Below are 16,808 nucleotides of genomic sequence, written 5' to 3' on the forward strand. Positions count from 1 at the left end.
ACAAACCACCTATTCCCAAAGCTTCAGATCACCATATCCCAAGCTACCCTGATGTTTGACGCTACAGGGAATTCAAGGGAACCCACCTGCAAGACAGTTGCAAAAACATCCCATCCCCAAATACTTTTACTTAACCTCACATACTGAAGCCAGTGAACATCAGCACTGGTGGTGGCAGCATGGAGCCAGGGGGAGACCTTGAGAGGGGACGCTCAGTTTCAACTGGAAATCACTGGCCTGCAGGCCCACCTTAACTTACAGAACAGACTGAGCTGTGTCTGGGTTGATGTGCCCAGGAAGAAGCATTGAAATGAACAGCTCTACTGTTCAACAGTCATCTTCATCATCTGCTAGCGCAAGATTCCCAGAGCCCCGTATACACAGAGAGCTAAAAGATCAAGAGCTGCACACCACCACAGATGTCACAGAATTATTTATCCTGTAGGAGGCTACATGCATTCTTCTTCTGCTTCTTAAGTGAACTCATTGATTAGAAATCCAGTTGTGGATATTAGGAAACTGGCAGAGAGACCAAGGTCTGGGCTGTTTCTTGGCTTTGAGTTGATAATCCATAGTAGGAAGAAGTGCCCCTGCAGGGCTCCATGGAAGTCATTTACATATGGTCTTTAGAAGTGCCCCTCTCTCCCTGGCCCTTGGGGATGTCACAGATGGCAAACAGGGAAAGCTTGCTGAACCCCAACATCTGGTCAAATGGTTCCACATAAGGAAGGAAAGTGAAATCTCTTTTATTAGAGTGGGTTACACACCACTCCTGGACCTCCATCCCCCGTGCTTCAGAAACAATTATCTTAAAGCTTTAAATGGATTTTGAAAACATTCAAAACCCAAGAATAGCTGTCTCAGTATGAAGAACTTATTAACACACAGATTTACATATTTGAAGCTAGTCAATAAGAGACTTTGGGGGAGGACAAAAGGAAATTCAATGAGAAAAGGGGGTGAAGAACTCAATAGTTCAAGTCTGAGGTTTATTTTATTTCCCATCCTGTGAATTTCAACGCACTGGGTCTCTAAGATAAGAACTGGTTAAAAATTAAGAGCAAAGAGAACCTTAAATAAATGGTAAAGCTAACACAGACCCAGGGACAGAGGCTTCTCACAAATGCACAGCTTGCGGCTCCACATATAGTATCTTGAAAAATCTTTACTGCCTTCAAAGATACAGCCCTTGGCACTGAGCACCGTGCCTCCAAGTTTAGAATGTGGACCTCCATATTTATGTTCCCCAGATGGTGGAATTTATAAATGCACCGTGGGGTGCTATTGAAATTAATAATTTAATTCATTTCCGTGATTGTGCCGTGATTGCTAGTCATTATGGCAAATAGCAGTTAGCAGAGTCTCTCGGTTCTGGGATGGAGCTGAAGGGTAATCTCAGTGAGAGTAATTCCTCTGTCCTCCCTTTTCGGATGCAGTCAATCCCTTCTGAACCGGGGTAGCCAAAAGTTTCTGGAAGGAAAATGAAGGCAGCTTCAACCTAGTGAGATGAAGATGGCTTCAATTTATGTGATTTCCAAAGTTTGAAATCAGTCCTCTAAGGACCGCTAACATGATCTGTGATTGTTTAGCTTGGAGAAGGAACAGAGAAGAAGATACCCGATCACTATCTCCAAAGACAAATTTTGCACTCTATGCCTGTGGACAATCTATATCCAAATAATTGAGAATTAACTGCACTTTTACTTTATATTCCCACTTGTCTGCTTATCGAGGGAATACACTGGCAGCTGGACTAAATGATTTTTGAAGTCCCTTCCAGAGATTCTCAGAGATTCCCTGAATCAATGGCAACGCTGGGAGAATAGTGGAGCAGTGACTCTGGGTTTCCTCCAGGGAAGCACTTTTGCTTCTCTCAGCCTAATGATCTGGAAGCCTAAATGTGCAAGAGGGGAAATCGCTGGGCACTGGTTCATGTAAGGGAGGCCAGTGAGAATGAGCCCGTTGGAATTTTTCACACAAGAGGCTGTAACTGCCTTGGATTTATAAAGTGCCTTTTCTTCTTTGAGAAGCCTAAGCCCTTTTCTGTATTTCCCTTGTCATCCTCAAGGTTTTTGTTAATCACTGAAGTCAGCCCTGACCTACAGATCTTCATTCAATAGCAAAGACTCGAATACATGAGTAATAGAATAATCCAAAATGGTGGAGATAGATTCTGCTACCTTGGCTCCTGCTAGCCAAGGTGGAGCACATCCAGTAGACTTCGCCTTTGGGCCCCTCTCTTTCTGCCCAGCCCGCAGAGCCTGAATGAACAAGGACTGAAGCAAAAGGGTTTCCTGCATGATTCCCACCAGCAGTGACCCTGCACAGGACCCAAGCTCACACCCTGCTCACCACTGCATTAGGGGAAAGGGACAGTTGGGAAAAAGAGGCAGAAGATGAATGCAGACACTCCCAGCCCCCGGGAGGAGGGCGGGAACTCAGCAACACCATACAGACCAGGCCACGTTCTCTTTGGCTTCACGATTCACTGTCCTGTGGCGTGCAGGTCAAGGAGCTCTCAGGGTGCACCCAGGGTATAGAAACATAACTACCTTTGTGTTCCAAGCTGGTTTCAAGGACAGCTTTCAAAGGGCTGTGGGTTTGGGAAAGTGGCAACAAAAAGTGTGCCCCATGGCGGTTGCATTTTAGGGGCTACAGAGTCAAGGCCCTGCACCAACGGAGAACGTGGTAAATGCAAGCAGGATGCCCTCAGCAATTGTTCGGAGTGATGACCATGGACATTATATGAGCTAAATGCCCAAGACTCCCTCTTCATCCCCCTAAGTGCCTCGCCTCTAGCTTTCCCGGCAGTGTGTACCTCTTTAGTCGCGCTTTTCACACCCAGCCTCTCCATTCAGACTTGCAAGCTCTAAGAAAACGTGCCCCACTCACCTCCCCTGCAGCCCGCACGGCACCAGCCCAGGGATTCGCCCACAGGAGAACCCCGAGAACGGTCACGGAATCGCGTTTATCTGATTAGTGGAAACAGTGGGTGACCCGGGGGAGGGTAGAATTTCCGCTATTTTCTTTTTGGTCCTGACAAGAAGAGGTGAGGAGAGCCAAAACTCCCTCTTTCTATCGCAGCTGTCCCAGCCCATTACCTGTGTGACACAAGAGAACAAAGTTGGGGTGGCATTTTTCTTAGAAATGCAGGCTCACTTCTACTTTGTGACTCCAAGGCTGTGGAGGGGTGGGCAGAAGACTTGGAGCCCCGGCAATTTTTTCTCCTCCCCATTGCTCTCTTTGGGTTGTTATTGTTGTCACTGTCAGTGACATTTCACAGATCATTACTTATTCTTGAAAATGCCCTCCAATGACCTGGCAAAAATATGTAGAAGAGAAGCCCTTGGACTAAAAGTCAAGTGAATTAGCACTTTCCCAAACTCCCTGTGTGAACGTGGGCCATCTTTCACTGCCCTTGGTCTCAGCCTTGTCTTTCAGGATGGCATCATGGAAGGAGAGGGGGTTTGGGGGCTAAACAAACATGTTTCAACACGGGACCTCCTTGTATAAATTCCGTGAACTTGGAGAAGTTCCTCACTCTCTTAGCCTCAAGTTCTTCATTTCTAACATGAGCATAATGTGTCCTAATACGGAGAGCTGATGAGAGCTTTAAACGAGCTCATATATGTAAGACACTTAGTTCAATCCCTGGCATGAGCTAGGCATCCAAATATGTTATTTGCCGCACTTTTTCTATATAAAAAGGGTGCCGTAGGCTGAATGTTTGCGTCCTCCCAAATTTCATAGGTCGAAACCTAATGCCCATTGTGATGGTGTTAGGAGGTGGGGGCTTTGGGAGGTGATTAGGTCAGGAAGGTAGAACTCTCATAAGAGGAATTAGTGCTCCCATAAAGGAGGCTCCAGAGCGATCCCTAACCTAGTCTACTGTGTGAGGACAAAACAAGTCAGCTGTCTCCAATCCAGAAGAGGGCTCTCACTAGAGCCCCCACCATTCTGGCACCTGATTTTGAACTTCCAGCCTCCAGAACTGTGAGCAATACATTTCTGCTGTTTAGAAGCCAGCCATTCTGTGGCATTTTGTTATAGCAGCCCAAACAGATTGAGACAATGTGATTTCATCGTCTCCTCCTTATAAAGTTGTTTTAAGGATCAAATGAAGTTCTCGATGATAAAAATCCCTGAAAACTACAAAATACTGTGCATTTGTAGCCACATGGGATTAAGAAAAACAGAACATAAATAACAAGACACTACTGTATTATGCTCCAGTATCCAAAGAAAGTTACCTAGTGTTTTCAAAGTATTTTTTAAAAAGATTTTATTTCTTTATTTGAGAGAGAGAGCATGTGAGTGAGAGAGAAAGCAGGAGGAGGGGTGAGGGGCAGAGGGAGAGGGAGAGGTAGACTCCCCACTGAATAGGGATCCCGATGCGGGGCTCCATCCCAGGACCCTGGGATCATGACCAGAGCCGAAGGCAGAGGCTTAACCGACTGAGCCACCCAGGTACCCTGCAAATTATTTGTAAAACAATTTTTAAGAAGGAAACCAGCATGGGTTGTTTTATTATAAGACCTTTGAGGGGTGGGGGAAGGAAATGGTAAGTGTGATAAGATCTAGAATGATGAGGGGCACCTGGGTGGCTGAGTAGTTTAAGAAGCTGACTCTTATTTTTGACTCAGGTCATGATCTCAGGGTCCTGGGATCGAGCCCCACATCAGGCTCTGCCCTCAGCAGGGAGTCTGCTTGAGGATTCTCTCTCTCTCTCCCTCTGCTGCTCCCTGTGCTTACTCTCTCTCTCTCAAATAAATAAGTAAATATATATATATTTATATATATTTTTAAGGTACAGAATGATGATATTAGTGGCTATGAATTATAACTGTATCCTGGCTCATCAGCCAAGTGAGTTCAAATCCAAACTAAAAGTGTCAGAACAAAAAGATTGATCCAATTACCATTTCAGTCTATCTTTAGTGATTCATGTCCACTGGAGGCTTTGTGAAGATGGATAATGACTAAATGTCATTACTGTGGCCTCCTGCTGAGTGTGCCTGGCATATGAGAACATCTTGGACATCCACTGCTTCTGTAGGACCACCCTTTCCAAACCCTGTTGCATGGAATGCTTTGCCACATAATGTTTATAGTGCTCTGGAGTCAAATAAGTTTAGGAAAATCTTTATCTCACTTTCAGACATTCAGAGTGTATTTGTAAAGTAAAGCTTCTGGAAAGTCCTGCAGACTTAAGTACATCTATTCAACCCAGCATTTTCCAAACTAATTTGACCAAAAGGGTCTTCCCCTTTCTTCAGGCTACAGAGTCACAGTTAATATCTCTTAGAATAATATTCTGTGTGAATACAAATCTAAGAAGAGATTTGTCCACCCACCAGAGGCCCCACATGACTGTTTGGGGACACAGTCAATATGCCACAGAGCAAGGCTGGTGGGACACAAGGGCTTCAGGACCTTTGCGAAATAACTGTATATATCCTCCCATCAGTGTGGTGGAACCAGGATGCCACTTTGCGGAGCAGAAACCATAAGTGCCCTCTCAATATAGTGAAGCCCCACCACCATGTGGTCACTGCAAAGGGCCTTGGGCAGGGGTGGGGGAGCAAATTACCCCACACAGTACCAGACACAGTCCAGTCCTGGGTGTATACACGAGGCTTGCCCGTAGCAAAGGGGAATGGGAAGAGGAAGAAAACAGAGACATTGCCTTCATTCCAGAATGATACAGCAAATGCACCAAAAATCGACCTAAACTACATATTCTCCTTCCCCTGCCCAAAACCATTTCAGATCAAAACAATAGCTAAACTTGCCATTGAGAGAAATCTGACATCTTCAGCGTGGTTATAGTTTTCTAAATTCTCTCTCTGAACACGGTTCTAGTTTAAAGAACAAAAGCTTAAATTGAGCAGTAAAAATCATACAGGCTAACGGGGCACACATTTCACATCCTTTTCCCAGCACCCTGCACACACACACACACACACACACACACACATACACACACACACACACTTATTCTTCTATTTATTTTCCTCCGCTATTCAGATTCATTGGCATCATCCTTCCCTCCCAGTGATGATCTACTCCATTGTCTTCTTGCCATACAATTCAATTCAAGACAATTGTTTCTTATCCACTGTGTGCCAGGCACTGAGCTTAGAGTCACCCGTTCTCAGAGTCATCTTGGAGCAGAGTCATCTTGGATTCTGCCTCTCAGGCACAGTATCTAATTGATCACAAAATCCCATCAATTCTACCTCTGAAATACCACCCAAATACTATCAGATGTACTTCCTTACTGCCCTCCCATGGTTCGGGCCTTCATCATTCCTCACCTAGATATTGCAAGCAGCCTGGTGTGTCTTCCTGCTAGAGCATCAGTCTACTTCCATACTAGGGCAGCCAAAGATCCAGTCATGAACTAATAAGGCAAAGACCTTCAGTGGTTCTTCGTTATCTACAGAAAACAGCCTCAACTTTAGACAGCAGCCCTTTACAATTCCAAGTGTCAGGACTCCTGCCTTCTCCCTTGCCCCATCATACCTCCCCTAACAATAATTGGATCTTATTCATTATTGTATTCTTAGCATATAATACTAGGCCTCGCACAAAGCAGGTGCTTAGTAAATCCATATGAAATGATATGTGACACAGATGTTTGATGGATAGATGAAAGAGTAAATATATTGGTTTTCTCTTGCTGCTGTAACAAATTACCACCAACTTAGTGGTTGAAAACAATACAAAGTGATTCTGCTATATCCTGGAAGTCAGAAGTCCAAAAATGGGTCAGCAGGGCTGCGTTCCTTCTGGAGGCTCTAGAGAAGAATCTGTTTCCTTGACTCTTAGAGCTTCCAGAGTCTACCTTCATTTGTTGGCTTGTGGCCTCTTCCTCCATCTTCAAAGTACATCGTTCCAAACTCTACTCCCATCATCCCATATCCTTTTCTCTATATCTCGGACTTTGACATCCCTGCATCCCTCTTATAAAGACCTCTGTGATTATATCATTAGGCCCCGCTGGATAATCCATGATAATCTCCCCCATCTCAAGGTCTTTAACTCAATCACACCTGCAAAGTCCCTTTTGCCATGTCAGGTCACATATTCACAAGTTTGGGAGATTAGGACATGGCTGTCTTTTGGGCAAGGGTTGGGGATGGGTAGCATTACTCAGACTTCCATGGCGAATCAATAGATTTTTCTTTTTAATGATGAGTGTCATAGCAATATAAGCTGCTAGTGGAAGTTACAAAAAGCTGAGACTAAACTCTGCCCAGAAAGGCAAGGAAAAGCTTCACAGAGGGAATGATACTTGAGCTGAGCTTGAAGAATATACAGGAGTTCTAAAGGGACAGAGAAAGGCAGCCCTTCTAAGCTCCAGAAACAGCATAACCAAAAGCACAGAGGCATGGGGATGGGAGCAGTGGGTTGACACAAGGGAAGCAAAGGCTGGAGTGGAGGAGGCAATAAGAGGGAGAGTGGACTGAAGGCAGGAGCTCACCTGCCAAGCTAATGAGCTTGGAGTTTCCTCTGAAGTATGTGGGGAATCATTATGGAAGCAAGGAGGGATAAGACATAATTCTATCACATTCTAGAACAGCACTATCGAAGTCACCTTTCTGCAATGATGGAAATGCTCTCCATCTGTACTGTTTAGTAGGTAACCTTTAGCCATTCGGGCTAATTATTAAGTACTTAAAATGTGGCTAGCCATGGACTGAACTAAAATTTTATTCTCCTTTTTAAAGATGTACTTATTTTTAGATTGAAAGAGAGAGCGTGGGGTAGGGGTGGAACAGAGGGAGAGGGAGAGAGAGTCCTAAGCAGACACCCCGCTGAGCACGGAGCCCAATGCAGGGCTCGATCTCAGGACCCTGAGATCAAAACCTGAGCTGAAACCAAGAGTTGGACGTTTAACTGACTGCACCACTCAGGTGACCCAAGAACTGAATTTTAAATTTTACTTAATTTTAATTAAATAGCTATATGTGCCTAAAGCTTACTATGTTGGACAACACTTTTTTAGAAGGATCTAATGGAGAATAGATGGAAGGTGACTTGGAAGCGTGAGAGGCTGAGGGCAGGGAGCCCAGAAGGCATTGCCCCAGATGAAAAGTGGACACTGTCTGAACTAAAACCCAGGTGGCAGTGATAGTAACTGGTGCAGACAGCAGAGAAAATCATCAAATGTAGTGTTAGGAAGGTCTGACTGATGGAACTTAGGTGTAGCCAAGTCTAGGATGAGTCTCAGTTCCTCGCTGAGATGGCTGGATGGTACTCTTCATCAAGCAAAAGGAGCAGAGTTTAAAAGTTAAGATGATAATTTTAGTTTGTTCACAGAACGAAGTGTGAGCCACCTATTAAACGGAGACATTCTAAAATAAACATGTCTGGAGCCCAAGAAAGGCAGACCTAAGCTGCAAGTAAAGGTCTAGGAAGTGTAGGCATGTCGGTGAGGGTTGAATCCCCAGGTGTGGATGGTTTGGCCCAGGATGAGTCAGCAGCATAGAAAAGCAGGGGGCAGAAGACAGAACTGCAGGGAGCCCTAGCATTTGAAGGACCAGCAAAGGCTGAGGAGAGTGAATGAATGTGCTATGAAGAAAAGCAGGAGGGAGTAGGGCCGTGGACTCTGAAGGAGGGAAGACACTCAGGAAGGAAATAATTCGTTTTTCTTAGGGAGGCCAAATGTCCTAATGACTGCAGCACTCCCTGGGGATTGGAGATGGGTGCCGGAGCAAGAGCAGTTTCAGCAGAGTGGGGGCTGAGGATAATGGAAGCTCAGGGATTCATGGGTGGGTCGTGAGGAAGACAGTAGGGGCACCCCTGTGGGCCCCAAGTATTAACTCTTGTCTCAAAGAGCTTGACTGAGAAGGAAAATGAAGTAGACCAGGGGTTAGCAAGAAGCACAAGGGCAAAAGATAGGTGAGGTGAAATTTGTACCCATTTACATGATGGGAAAAAAAGGAGACAAAGGCTTGAGGGAGAGGGGAGCTAAAAATACAGGAGACAGAAGAAAAGAGGGTGGATAAAGCAGCCAGCTGTCCAAACCAAGCAGTCTAGTACTTCGGTTTTCCATTTGATAAAAGCAAACAAAAGCACAGACATACAGATTCCATTTTTTAAATCCCATTTAAAAAAGTAATTGTATGTGCATAAGTAGTACAGTCTAAAGGTAAAATGTAACTACAACATAGATTTTTATCAACATGCTTTCCCTGTCAGGCCATTTTTGGTCCACAAATTCAATTAAAGTGCGTTTGGTATTTCCTGTCAAAACCTCTGACACACCAGGGAATGACGGATGGAGCAAGGTCTCCGCATCTCATGAGCCCCTCGCCATTGGCTGAGCGAACGCCAGTGTGGCCTTTCCAGAGTGTCATAGGAGACTTTGTGGGAGTAAAGTTTCAAGAGTTATAAGGCCAGGCCCGCCCTGCTCCCTCAGGTCTCCACTGCTCTCCTACCACCACCACCTCCCTTCCACACACGTGCAAACCCTACTTTCCATCAGGACGGGTGTCTCAGTCTGTTCTGGTGACTCAGTACCACAGACTGGATGGCTTATAAGCACAGAAAATTGTTTCTCCCAGTTCTGGAGGTTGGAGTCTGAGACCAAGGCGCTGGCAGATTTGGTGTCTGGTGAGGGCCCTCTTACTGGTTCACAGATGGCTGGCTTCTCACTATATCTTCCCTTGGCAGAAGGGAGGAGGGAGCTTTGTGGGCTCTGGGAGAAGGGCACTAATCCCACTCATGAGGGCTCTGCCCTCCTGACTAATCACTTCCCATATGCCCCACCTCCAGATACCATCACCCTGGGCATTAGGTTTCAACAGAGGAATTTTGGAGGGACACAAACATCTCATCCTAGAGCAATGAGATAGCACAGTTCTGGGCTCACCTCCCCTCCATCACCCTGACAGCCACCGGTAAGCTTAGAACTGTCTCCCAGAAGTGGCCTCGGGCAGAGTCAGGGGAACTGAAAGGAAGAAGAGAAGGAAGCAGGAGGGAGCAAGAGAAAGTCAGGGAGAAAGAAGATGGAAATACAGAGATCCCTGCAAGAGGGAGTGTGAACGTAACACTCGAGATACTTGGGGGCACCTGGACACTTTGTTACCCATTGTGGGTTTTGGCCTTGAGGGTAACAGGGACATACAGAGTCAGGTTAATGTAATACAGGGAGAGTGACTGTAGGCCAGTACTTTGCCAGCTCTCTGAGGAAGAGGAGGACGAAGAGAGGAAGCAGGGGAAGGAAGAAGAAGAGAGCGGAGGGACGAAAGAGAAGGTGGAGGGGGGGGCTGCAAAAAAGGCCAATGCAACAATGTTTTGCTATACTCTCTAAATTCTTCACATATGCCCTTATCGTCGGCCCACACTCCCCATCGAATGCTGGGGTTGAAAATCTGTTCAATGTTAATGTGACTCTAGTGGAAGATTTTCTTCTCTTTATTGGCATTCCTAATGGTGGCAGCCTGGCCCTGTTTATTCATTAATGCCTGGAAGTCAATACTGAAGTAAAAGACAGAAGATTAGCAATGGCAGAGCCAACATTTATTCCTGTGTCTCCAAGGAAGGGAGAACTTTCAAGACAGCCCAGATCTCTTTCTACCAGAAGCTAAACAATAATAAACAAACAAACAAACAAACAAACAAACTTCCAACTGGACAAGTCATCATGTTCAGACAACAAAAATGTGGCTCGGAGATGCTAAATGAATTGCCCAAAGAAATAAACTGGAGCCCAGGTCCCCTGGCTCCTCATCTAATTCCCTTTCCACTGCCTCTGCGCTTTTCAGGTTCTATTCCCTGGAGGAGTTGTGGAGGAAAGGGTTTGGTGGGAGGAAGCCTGGTGGAGCGGACAGACTGTGTTTCCCCCACCCTTTCAACCACATTCAATCACAGCAATTCCTGTTTATACGACACACGCACATGCGCACACACTCATGCATGAACACACATGGAGCTTCTGTATAGTATTTCCTTTGAAGAAAATTTGAACTACTGCCTTACAATCACATTTATATTTACATCTTAGGTACAAGAAGCCAGGCCCTATCCTAAAGACTCATTGTCAAACATAGAAGGCTTTTTTCAATATCAACATGGTATGAAACTAATGAGGCACCTAACTGAATGGGGGAGATGGGTGGGAAAAAAGTTCAGGAGGATTCTTTCACTGGGAAGTGTAGGATAGTGGTTCTCAAACTTTTTTGTGCATTGAAATCTCCTGGAGAGACTGTTAAAGCACAGATTGTTGGGGTCCATGCCTGAGATTCTGATTCCGAAAGTGTGGGATGGAGCCCAAGAATTTTCATCTCTAACAAGTTCCTAGATGCTGCTGATACTGCCGGTCTAGGGACCACACTGAGAATCACTGGGGGAGAGTACAGACTGTTGACTAGAAGTAGGTTCTACATGAGGTCCTCATGATGCTTCAAACTAATCTTTTGGAGAAGGAAGAAGGATTTCTTTCTGCGGCACTACTATTCAGTCAGTGAAAATAATATCTAGAGCTTTCTAAGACATAGAAAATGTTTATGCTAGGGTGTCTGGGTGGCTCAGTTGGTTAAGAAACTGCCTTCGGCTCAGGTCATGATCCTGGAGTCCCAGGATCGAGTCCCGTATCAGGCTCCCTGCTGAGCAGGGAGTCTGCTTCTCCCTCTGACCCCCCCCTCCTCATGTACTCTCTCTATCTCATTCTCTCTCTCAAATAAATAAATAAAAAATATTTAGAAAAAAAAAGAAAATGTTTATGCTATATATTGAATTTAAAAAGAATATGATTTCAATGAGAAAAAATAGAAAAAAACCCTGAAATGTGCTAATTGTTTTCCCTGCTGCATAAAACAGACATTATTTGATCTCCAGACATTATGTAGACATGGTAGTTGGTGGTTGATGTGAGAACAAATGCTTATATCTATATGTATATCGCAGCTACTCATCCATTCAAAAACCATTCATAAACACTGGGGTTTAGGGTGGAAATAAATCCCTATTTATATGCATATGAGTGTCATGTGCGCTCATTCCTTCCACAAATATTTATAAATGCCTACCAGATGCCAGGCACTGTGCCAGGCACTAGGGAAAAGACACGTTCGTTGCCTTCAGTCCAGTGAAAGAAACAGGAAGTGAGATAAGAGCTAATGGAAGCATATGGAAAATTCTATGGGGGAAGAACCATGTGGTTTGATTGATATTCAGATCCATTTTGGACAATTTAAGTTTGGGCTTGTGGAATATCCTGGGAGAGATATCAAGTAGAAAGCTGGAAATATGTGTCTGTAACTCATGAGGAAAACCTGGGTTGGAGATGAGATTGAGAATCTCTAATTCTGGGTATAAATGACTTCTCCATGAAAATGACTGAAGTATGAGAAAAGGAGTATCAACTAGAGTAGGAGTAGCCAGTAAAGAAGACTGGGAGGTTGACCTTGGGCTAATAGAAATGTAGATAAGATAATGTATAAAATTAAGGACACTTTACTATTTGTTTTAAACAATAATGACTTATTTGCTTAACGTAAGATTTCTTTAGTAATTTCATCAATATGTCCCTGCAGAAAAGAGGGGATATCCTGGGTTACTCATAACATGTCTTATACTTCCTGGTTAGAATCCAATCTTGCTCAGTATTTTCATATAAATCCTAGTGTCTTATTTAAATAAACAAAGACTATCCTCACAAATATAACTCAAAACCCTAGTTAGTAATGTTTCTAATAGTTTTCTCCTTAAGACCATTAGCTTTTAATCACTGAGTCATATACATACACAGTATTGGTTATGTGCAAAAACAAGTCAATTTTTATCATTGGTGAGCTAGCGAATGTATGATGTCATGTACACATGTGTGTGCGTGCGCGTGCACGCGCGCGCGTGCGCACACACACACACACACACACACACACTATCTTTCTCCCCCTTCCTTAAACCTCACTTCTCCTTCTGGGCTGTCTTTCAGGTACAATTACAACACTATGAATGTCACATTTCTAGTTACAGTTGTCATGAGCTTTTAAAAATTTAAATAAAAATCATTACTCAACCCATGGCTTAATAATCAACTCAATATACATTTAATGAGCACTTTTGTTCACGCTGACACAATAGTGGGTTAGGTTACTCTCCCTGCACCCACTGAACTTATTGAGCAATAAGTAAGCCTTTTTATGATCAGAGAACATCGGCTCTCTAGTTATTTATGTGTGTGTGTGTATATATATATATATATATATATATATATGACCTTATTTAAAATGTGTAGATGATGTTGTTTGGGGTTTTTTCATTACATATAAATTATATAAAAATACAATTTCATGTTATCATTTTGGTCATTGTACAAGCTATATATATGTGAAATCATATACAAGAATTTAAGATTTGTAGGTTTGGGGGTGAAAGGTTTGACTACAAAGAGACAGCACAAGGGTTTGTTGAGGGTGACGGAACCATGCGGTATCTTGATTGTGGTGATGCTTCCACAACTCTGCATTTGTCAGAACTATAGAACTTGATACTCCAAAGAATTTTACTATATGTAAATATAAGAATAAAACAAAATTTTTAAAATGTTGATCCATAATAATTACTACTTCAAAGGGTGTTATTTAAAATAAATTCGACTTGTCACTTTTTGGTTAAACCATTTACACACACACACACACACACACACACACACACACACCTCTGTGTAGCACTTCCAGACAAAGTTATTTATTTGCTTGTAATCTTACTCCAGGGGAATTCAGTTGACTTTCCCAAGATACAATGGAAGGTGGCTGTTCAACCCTTTTTGCTGGTGGTGCCTCAAATTTCTACTTGTTCGTTAAGAGAACCCTCCAGAGACAGTTGTATTACAGCATTTTGAGAACAATATTCATACCCATTGCTGGAGAGTGAAAAGAGATAGCTGAAGGTTCAGCTCTGTGAAACAATTTAGCGGCTAAATGTGTTACTTAGGAACTAAATCCAAGCAGGTACTTGGAAAGAAGCAATTAGAAATGGTGACAAACACCTCCCACCGTCTATGCATATTAAGACTTGTGCTCAGGTCTCCATGTGGCTTCTGAGCACAAGTAGACTCCAAGTCCAAATCTCTCACAAACTCTGTTACCTCATGGCAGTCCCTCGCGGGTGATGGATGCTAGCGTTCACAGAACAGCGTGCTGATGCATTTTTCCTGCCATTGTATGTAACATGTTTTCTAATTCTTTTGCTCTATTCAGCATTTGACCCCAACGATAGGGGATTATGGTATTAACTCTCTACCCAGCACACATTCTTTACCGACTCTCACTAAATACTGTAAGCCTGTGGCAGAGAGGAATAAAAGTGAAAGCATACCGTCTGGTCTTAAGCTGAGCACACAGAGGGTCGTGATCCAATTGGAAGGGAAGCAGAATTTTTAAAAAGAAAGAGGTTTGACCAAATTTTAATCCTTGTCATTTTCATTTCTCTTACCCTGTGGATTTGGGTGATTTTATTTACACTGTCAGCTTGAGCCTAGGGATTGGAAATCAGGCTTTTATGGAGATTATTAAAAGTACATAGAGTACACTAAAGGTTGGGCTCACTGATATATGCTGCTAAAAATATGAATGTGAATGCCCTGGTATTAGATGCCACTGGCGTACATTTCATCCTCCTTAGAAGGTTATTCTTGGGAGCTGGACCTGGTGCGATGGTAATGAGATGCAGGCTGTCAGGATATTTCTAATAGGTAGCAAATGACCAGGGATGGAGGTGAATTAGCATTACTCAGATGAGAAGGTAGCTCTTTATACCATTAATGCCAATGCAAAGTAAAAGAGAGGGCATTACAAAATGGGGGGAGGAGGAGGGCAGGGTTAAAGCTTCAAGGATTTATCGATGGGTTGGATGGGCCGCAATGTCACCCAAGTCCCTAGGCTGGGTTTTGGTTGGCATGAACTTCTCAGATGCATCGCTGGTGACTTTGATTTAGGTAATGTCATGTAGGCCTAGGTTACGAAGATAAAGCTCTAGACTTCAGCCACAATCTGTAAGATCTCAGTAGATAAAAATGAAATGGCTTACCCAATCTCAAAATATTAGAAGCATTCAATGCTGTGGCCTCGGGTTGCAGCATCAAGCCGGTGGCTGGAAGGTATTTGAAAATGTTATTACAATGCTGTAGGGTTCCATAAACCGGGGTTAATGTGAGATGATACAGCATACGAGAATGATGATGTGAAAGAGGCCACACGAAGGCTTCCTGAGAACCTTTATAACGACAGGATGTTTCACACTGAGAGAGCCCTGGACCTGACCATGCGGCAGCAGATCTGCTCTTTAAGAGCAGTGGACAAAATATGAGGCGGCTAAATTCTACCTTGAACCATATCTGAAAGAAGTTATTCAGGAAAGAAAAGGGAGAGAAGAATGGGCAAAGAAATAATCATGGAATGGAAATCTGCAGTTGCCACTGCCTTCAAATATTTTTAAGAAGTTGGGTAAACCTGAAATGTACAATTTAGAACTGTTTGAGCTGCAAATGTATTACTTTAAAAGATTTTTTAAATTTCATTTATTTATTTGAGAGAGAGAGAGATCACAAGCAGGGGGAGTGGTAGGCAGAGGGAGAAGCTGACTCCCCGCTGAGCAAGGAGCCCGATGCGGGACTTGATCCCAGGACCCCGGGACCATGACCTGAGCCGAAGGCAGACATTCAACCAACTGAGCTACCTGGCGTCCCTGTATTACTTTAAATAAACGTCTATTATAATGATAAACAAAACAAAACAAAACACTAGAAGCATTCACGCTTCAATGAGGCAGGTTTAGGATCTCAAAGACATAGAAGTACTACTTGACAAAGTAGCTGCCTATGTGAGACTCGTGTCCTTGCAAGGTTGTAGATTATAATAATCTCTGTAGGCTTAAGAGGGTTTTTAGAGAACTGCATTCCTCACAGCTCAGTGATGGACCACCAGGAGAAAATGGGGTATTTGAGGCACTTATTGCCAATCAAGGTGGCCGATGGCATCCCCAAGCCTGCTGCATGGCCTCCTTGGGTGGCACTGATAGATGGAGAGTCACTGCCATGCTGAAGCTGTAAAGTGTGTTCCACAAGTAGAAATGGGGAGGAAGGCAGATGGCAGGAAGCAACTGACCAAGCATTTATTTCACTTGGAGCTCTCAGGGTAAGGACTGAGGTTCAGAACTCTTTGCCATGTCCTAGATGCCTATGTATAAATGAAAGTGTGCTATCCTGCCATAGAAAAAGGTGCAATCCAAAAAATATCCAGGCCATTGAAAAGGGACTACTGTGATAGGTGGTCCTCCAATGCCTTCACTGTTTGAACACTTAGTTCTGAACCACTGGTCCCTAGTCACTTACATTCTACATCCTGACTGGCCTCAGGTCTGGTGATTGGTTTTCCTTTTGAGAGCCTTACCCACTCACCCCCCAAACCAGCCACCCTCTGACTAAAATGTTTATTTCCTTCTTAAACTTTGATCGATCCCTATTCCTGCTCTGGCTGTGCTGAGTAAACACGTTCACCTGGTCTGGACAGCCACATGGCCCTCTCCCTGTTAATGTGTCCCCATGCCCCGAGAGTGGCTCTCCCTCCTGGTGTACCACCAACAGGTAGGATCTGTCTGAGGATACCAGTCAACTGCCACCAGAAAGAAGTAAAATGGGTCCTTTAATGGGATGACAATAGAAACAGCTGTGGACCATGGCCCATACCACCCCACCCATCCTTCATTAACTGTCTTTGTAAAATATAAACATATATAGTATGGTCTTTGTATATTTTTTTAAATCAGGTTTCACATATTTTATTTACCAGATTTGC

At 43.7% G+C, this 16,808-nt stretch overlaps 1 pseudogene; it reads left to right on the plus strand.

Annotated features, from left to right (window-relative positions):
• Positions 1-15,162: 15,162 nt before the first annotated feature.
• Positions 15,163-15,403, plus strand: LOC114225949 (cytochrome b-c1 complex subunit 7 pseudogene; annotated as a pseudogene).
• Positions 15,404-16,808: the final 1,405 nt, after the last annotated feature.

The sequence above is a fragment of the Eumetopias jubatus genome, unplaced genomic scaffold, assembly GCF_037043125.1.
Source record: "Eumetopias jubatus isolate StellerSeaLion01/CBP00866 unplaced genomic scaffold, mEumJub1_p1.0 scaffold_12, whole genome shotgun sequence".
Lineage (NCBI taxonomy): Eukaryota > Metazoa > Chordata > Mammalia > Carnivora > Otariidae > Eumetopias > Eumetopias jubatus.